Below are 8046 nucleotides of genomic sequence, written 5' to 3' on the forward strand. Positions count from 1 at the left end.
CGAATTTCCGGCTGTTAGGGTAAAAAAACCCCCTCGCTGTGCTCGCCGCGAGGTTTGGCCCTCTCGGGCATGGGTCAGGGTTTGGAGATTTTCTCTACCCGGGTAAGCCGGTGTGGCTTCCTCTTAATGAAAAAACGGTGGGGCTGTTTCCTCCCCCGGGTAGAGTTTTTTTTTAACCTGCGGGAACACGCCTCCAGGCACGACGCTGGACACCTGCTGCTGCATGAAACAAGAAAATTGACTTGATTTTCGTTGTTGATGTTAGCTCTAGCTGGGTGTGGAATGGTAGATGAATCGAAATGTTGTGTATCATAATAATTTGAATAAAAATCATCTTTTTAATGTTTCCATTATTACTGTTTATATCTTCTTGCATTGCTTCAGCTTCTTGTTGTTGTTGTTGTTAACTTTGCTTCCCATCAACCACGATCCCATTGTCACGCGGTTGTGCTCGATGGGCTCCCAAAACGGTTTGAGTTTTTGGAATGTAGAAAAGCAAGACTGAGCCTCTCTCTTTCTCTATCTCTGTGTGTGTCTCCCTCTGTGATCCACCAGATATGGGCCGAAAGGCTCGCACTTTGGGCTTTTCGAATGCACAAAAGCGAGAATAGGCCAAGGCCTCCACTTGATGGATGGATTTATTTGGAAAAAAAAAATCATATTTACCTCCGGGCTGAGTTTACATTTGCACCTGGACTCGAAAATTGGATATTTTGACTCCTTAGACTCCAGATACCGGACAAATAACCTTCTTGAGCGGTTTTCCTCTTTTTATTTTATTTTTATTTTGTTCAAATATTTGAGAAATTATCGTGAATCATAAAAAATCATAAAATTGAAAATTCAATTTTATTGGACTTCACATGAGTAAATTTATGCGGTGGACATATGATATGATATAATTTAGTAAAAAATGTTTTTTTACTTTTACATATATACATTTTTCGTAATTAATTCATACCTACATTTTCCACGTTGATAACTTTTCCATTATCAATTATATCTTCTTGCATAGCTTCAGCTTAGAGCTTGTTGTTGTTAACTTTGCTTCCCATCTCAACCACGATCTCAATGTCACGCGGTTGTGCTCGATGGGTTCCAAAAGGTTTGGGTTTTTGGAATGCAGAAAAGCAAGACTGCCCCCCTCCTCTCTCTCTGTGTGTGTCTCTCTCTGAGCCACCAGATATGTTCACTGGGTGAGGATCACCCTTGCGGCTACTGAATAAGTGATCATATTTTATATATTTAAAATTGTTTTTTATTATTTTAAAAGCAGCAATTATATGGCATCTAAATATACAATTTGAAGATATGGGACCGAAATAAATACTCTGTAAATGAACAACATCTAAATGATCTCAACATATGATCAGGAAATTAAAATACAGCCTCGAGCAGGTGCGATGCATCGCGCCCATTGGCGTCCATCTTTTGGTGGGCTAAAGTTAGATGCTAAATTTTAGCACCTATTAATTGTATTTTTTCTAAATTTTTTGAATGTTGGCTAAAATTTAGTACATCCCATCATCACTCCTGTTTGGATAGAATAGTGCTAAATTTTAGCATTTTGGGATATTAGCAATTAGATCCAAATTAAACACCCTCTAATTTAGCTTGTGCTGGATTCGGGCCGCTGGCTTACTTATTCCACCACATGAAGATGCATATGAAACACATGTGAAAACATCATAAGTATATTGCACAAGAACCGGCACCGGAAACTCTCTTGCTCGGTTTGTTAAAAAAAATGGGCCGGCACCATATAACCTGGGTCCAAAAATCAAATCAAAAGGACAAACTAATAAACCAACGCTAGCAACCAACTAATTGGCGCATAATAAGCACGCATCTTAACCAGAACGAATCTATCACCGGGGGAACTTTGACTGAAATCTTGAAGTCTATTACTAGCTTGCTTTTGTTTAGCAATCGTGTAGCTAAATAACAACCAACACATGGAGTCATGTTACAAGGTAGTCCATATTTTCCCAAATTAAATTGCTGGCCGTGTTTTTTTTCTAGGTATATAATTTTTGTTATGTACTTAGATGTACGATATATCTATATACCTAGCAGACGATATGTATCTAGAAAAATCAAAACGATCTATAATTTAAAATTGAGGGAGTAGTAAATAAATGTTAGCTAAAAATAAATTTGATAAATGACTGCTACAAATGAAGCATGTGATGTAGGGATAGAAATAAAGATAATCCTTATGCTGGCATGACATTGGAGAGTAAAATGACGAGAGTTCCCTCCCATGTTTGCTCCATTAGAGAATCCAAATTTGCCCAGTCCTCCAGCCTCTCTATAAGTACGGCCGAAGCGTAGCTACTAGCAACCCCACATCTAAACACAAGAGCTACTAGTAGCACCAACTAGAAACAGCCATGGCAGCGCTCCTTGGAAACGCGGATGCTAGGGCTCTGCTCTTGGCGGCCATCGTGGCCATGGCCATGGTCTTGTCACCTGATCCGGCGCAAGCACAAGGTTCTTTTCTTTTCACTTGTTTTTTTACTTATTATCTTCCTCAACGTTATAATTAAGCAGCAGGGTGATCGTGACATTTTACTTGTGTATATCATGCAGCTATTAACTGTATTGACCTGCGTAATGGGCCTAATGGCAAATGCGATCAGGCGACGTGCACTAGGGCTTGTAAGGCGGCTTCGTACGTCGACCCTGTTGCAACGTGCAAGTCCGCTCACATCTGCTGCTGCTTAGTAAAATGCTGTGGGGAATCGGCGGCTTGATGTGATCCCAAGACTGGCAGCAGCTTGCTATGCATGGATGCACCGGTTGATTGAAGGATGCATGTCATAAATTTGAATAAAAATTTGTTAAGATATAATTACAGATCCCCTACTACACTACTGCAGAAAGCGCATGTTGTCCCGATTGGAAACTACCTTTAGTCCCGGTTTTCCAACCGGGACTACGCTTCCGGGACAAAAGGTTCCAATCTTTCAACCCGGATGGTTTAACCGGGACCAAAAACAACTTTATATCCCAGTTGAGGTTCCCAACCGGGACCAAAGAGGGAGAAAAAAGAAAAAAAAACTCATTTCTGCTTGTCCCACGCACCTCTCCGCCTCCGCCTCGACCACCACCTCCTCCTCTTCCAGCTCCAAGACCATCACAAAGATACTTCAACTACCTCATAAAGATGCAATCACATCTAGATTAAAGTTTAGATTGATTTGATTCACACATTACACAAGTAAGAAAAACACAAATCTAATCCACAGCACAGCAGATTGATTTGATTCATATTATACAAATATTCACCAGCACAATCACAAACGGTAAAAAAATCACAAAGACGGTGGCGGGCATCCCCCCTGCGCCTGGCCGAGCGCTGCGGCGGCGGCGGCGATGGTGGCTGCTGCTCGTCGACTCCGTACCCGCCAGGCCGCGTGGCGATGATGGGTCGCTGGCTCGCACCCGCGTTTGTCCCTGCCCCCGCCTGTGCCAGGCCGCGCGGCGGCGCTGGGTCGTAGGCCCGCGCCCGCACTCATCCTCGCCCGCGCCTGGGAGGGTGGGAGGGAAGCTGAGGGAGGAGGAAGCTTTTTGTCGGTGGCTGGGAGGAGATGTTGAGGGAGAGGAAGAAGATAAGGTTGAGGGAGAGGGGTCACAGGAGTTAAATAAAATGAGAACTCGAGAGAGTTCGGAGTCGGCACTTTTGTCCCGGTTGAGAATTCCAATCGGGACTAAATAGTGGTCTTTGGTCCCGGATGGAGTCACCAACCGGGACTAAATAGTAGTTTTAGTCCCGGTTGGTGACTCCATCCGGGACCAAAGACCACTATTTAGTCCCGGTCGGAATCTCTAACCGGGATAAAAAGTTTTTTTCTACTCCCCAGTAGCCCTAGATTTTAGAATCGGGACTAAAAGTATTATTGGTCCCGGGTCCAATAATAATCAAGACTAATGTGTTCGACCAAAGCCTCTTCCTGTAGTTGTGCTAGCAATTCTCCTTCGCTGATGCATGTAGAGACTGCGATGTTTTTTTGTCCATTATCTTCAAGAAAATCGATTAAGCGATTATGTATCCTCCTTTGGGCATGTTTGCATGCAAGCAGCGAACTTTCCTCGATCCCATCATCCGGGCTACCTAGTGACTAAGGGCAGTCCCAATCCTCCAACTCAGCTGGTTTCCATGGCATTAAATATGGTGCCACATAAGCAAAAAGCTGAGTTGGCAATGGAGTTAATGAGGAGAGAAGAAAAAACATGAAGAAACTGGGTCTCATGCAAGAAACCATGCCTACGCGAAAACCAAGACAAAAGAAGAGGTGATTGGAGGGAGAAAAGAGAGAAAGAATATGATTGGATAGCAATTTATTTTGAAGAAATCATCCATTGGGGATGTAGTTTCTATGAGTAGTGTCTATATGACATGGCAAGTATAGAAACTACTAGTAGTGTCTTGGGTTGGGATTGCTCTAAGGCCATTTCCAGCAGGAGTTTGATACACATTAAATAGATGTCATGTCACCATTTTAGATGGTGTGGCACTGAATTAATGAGGAGATAGATAAATGGGCTTCATCTAGATGAAATCTAGTATGCACGGTTATCAACTCTTGATGAGTCTTAGAATTAAATAGAATGAGAGCTACGAAATAGCAAATATGAACCAATGCATTATGGAGTGATGAGTTTCATCTATGATTTCATTTGTATTTTGTGATGTGTGGCACTCTTGGAAACAACCAAATGAAACCACCCATTGAGATTATCCTAAGCACATGACCTTTGGATCAGTTTTTGTTATTCAAAAATAAAACATAAAAAAGAAAAACACAAAATCATTGCTAAAAAACCTGTCTTGTACAAGGTCCCTGTCGGTCCATGCATCTCTCTCTACATCTTTCACATTCTCACTCCCCTGCTGCCCTGCATGCAGATCCATCAGATAAAATGAGCCATCACGGCTACTAATTAATATAAGTCATCATATCTTACGTACTCAATAATGAATATGTTCCTTATATTATTTACAAAGAAGCAATTAGATGGCATCTAAATATTCAATTTGAAGATATAGAACCGAAATAAATGTTTTTTAAATAGGCAACATCTAAACAGGTCTCAGCATATCGTCAGAAAGATACAGCCTCCATCAATTTCATATGACCAAAAAAGTTTGGCAACAAGGATTCACAATTATGTTCGCTCTATATAAGCATGGCTGGCTCCATGGTCATACATCTGAAATACGAGAGCAACGATAAGAAACACCAGTCTCATGGCGGCGCTTGTCGGACACCAGCATACCGTCGCCCTGTTCTTGACGACGGCCATCCTAGCAATGGCCATGCTCTCGTCACCCCTTCTCGCGCAGGGAGACAAAGGTAACCCAGTGTGCTCCCTCCATTTGTTTCTCCTAGTTGTGTCGTTTTTGGCACGTACTCCTTCCGTTTCAAATAATATTATAAATTTAGGAAAAGACAAAATGACATATCTATTTTTTTTTTGGAGGATGGAGGGAGTATTCGATTTGGACACCGCAAGTGCTTATCTTCACTTGATTAATTTGCCGCTTGCTTGTGATTGTGCAGATAGCAATTGTTTCTGTTGACGCAGAATCGCACCAACACACACTCAAATGCGCTAGAACGCGCGGACGATCGTCAAAACGATCAACACCCGCGAAACCTTGGGTAGACCGGTCTGACCGGTGCCGCCGACCGGTCTGACCGGTGCAAGCAAGACGTCGCCAGAAACCTAGAACAGCGAGCTCGGGAGGGACCCCGTCGGAGCTCGTGAACGTAGGGTTGCTCTGAGGTCGGCAGGCCACTCAGAACGTATTCAAACGCCGTCGAGACGAAGGAAGAAAGAAATCTAGGGTTGGAAAAGACTAGGGTTTGAGAGATAAAAAGTAATGCGATTTTTGTATTGATTCGATTGGGAATAACTCAATCGGCCTTAGCCTTTATATTTATAGGCCGGAGAAGGCGTACCCCTTCACGAGTAGGATTACATGAGGACTCTTTACAAAAAACCTAATTCTACTCGGACTGTACATACCAGACCGGTCGACCCGACCGAGGTCGACCGGTCAGACCGGTCGGCCTCAGTAAGTGCTAAATTTGGCTGTCAACATATGCCCCTCTGCTTTTTAGTGAGTTTACAAGCTAAAAAGCAAAACAAAAGTATTCTATACAATACTAGGGCCTAAAAAATATTGGTAAGGACGATTCTCATAAACCGGCCATCTTTTTTCATGCATTTTGCCACACGCTTGGGTAGAATTTCTTCAAGTACTTCCCATTGATAGCTCTAGGTAATCGATCTCCTTGTTGTGTTTCCATCATGTAGGAATTCCCGAAGATAACTTTAACAACTCTATATGGACCCTCACAACTTGGCGACCACTTACCAAACTTATTGCTTTTCATCCCAAAAGGTAATATTGTCTTCCAAACTAAATCCCCAACCTGAAAAGATTTATTTTTTACCTTCTTATTGTAAACTCTAGCAACCTGAAGCTTGCCCTTTTCAATCTCCTTTAAAGCCTTCATACGCTTGTCGGTCACCTCATCAATATTATCCATCATTGAATTATAATAATCAACAACAGAAAGATCATTTTGCTTAGCCAATCAATAAGCATCCAGATTTATCTCAACGGGTAAAACGGTCTCTTGACCATACACATGCTCAAAAGGAGTAACCTTTGTAGCACCATGACGAGATATACGATGAGCCCACAATGTTTCGGATAACACTTCATGCAACCTCTTAGGATTTTCTTCTATTTTCTTCTTAATAAACTTGATCAAAATCTTGTTACTTGACTCGGCCTGTCCATTGGCCTGAGCATAATATGGAGATGAATTGAGCAACTTGATCTTGTAAGATTCGATAAATGCGCGTACCTCCTTAGATATAAATGAAGAGCCTTGATCCGTAGTCAAAGTTTGAGGAATACCGAATCTATGAATAATATGCTCAGTTATAAACTCAATCACCTCTCTATGTGTCATATTCTTCAAAGGAACCGTTTCGGTCCACTTAGTAAAATAATTCGTAGCAACCAACATGAAGCGATGCCCCTTTGAAGATGGAGGATTAATTTGTCCAATAAAATCCAACCCCTAATCTCGGAATGGCCATGGTTTAATGATAGGATGCAACGATGTAGCAGGTACCAATTGCAAATCTCCAAACCGTTGACATCCTTCACATCCCTTATAATACTTGAAATAATCCGAAATCATGGAAGGCCAATAGAAACCGGCTCTTCTAAGCAACCACTTCATTTTAGGTGCCGATTGATGAGTACCACAGATGCCTTCATGAACTTCTCCCATAACAACCTTGGCCTGATCCGAGTCCAAAAACTTAAGAAGCAAATCTTCGGCGGTTCGACGATAAAGCTCATCATCAATTAAAATATACTTGAACGCTGCACGCCGAATATTTCTCTCTACATCACGACCAGGATCTTTGAGATAGGAGATTATAGGAACTCTCCAATCCTGATCTTTGGCTTTTTTTCACGACCGAATCAGTGTTTTCTGCTATCTAATCGGTTAGACCAGTCTCCGGACCGGTCAGACCGGTCTGGGCGGTTAGACCGGTCACGTCAACCGGTTTGACCGGTTCGTCCAGAAACTGCAACTCGGCTATCATCTGCATCGGTTTTCTAATGTTAAATTTTTCTTTTCTAACATTATAACCAGATGCTTGCTGAGCCAGAGCGTTAGCCTGTCCATTTTCTTCTCTTGGCAAATGTCTTATAATGAATTCATCAAAAGAAGAAATAATTTCGAGGCACTTATCAAGATATGCATTTAATGAACCATTATAACATTGGCATACCTTGGATACTTGCTGCACAACGAGAAGCGAATCACCAAAAACTTCAGCATGCTTCACGCCCATGGATTGTAAAATTTCCAAGCCGAATAATAATGCTTCATACTTAACTTGGTTATTTGTGCAATATTCTTCTAATCGGTTTGAGAACTCAAAAATAGTACCACTTGGAGATATAAGGACAGCACCAATCCCTCTCCCATCATCACAAACCGA

The sequence above is a fragment of the Panicum virgatum genome, chromosome 6N, assembly GCF_016808335.1.
Source record: "Panicum virgatum strain AP13 chromosome 6N, P.virgatum_v5, whole genome shotgun sequence".
In the NCBI taxonomy this organism is placed as follows: Eukaryota; Viridiplantae; Streptophyta; class Magnoliopsida; order Poales; family Poaceae; genus Panicum; species Panicum virgatum.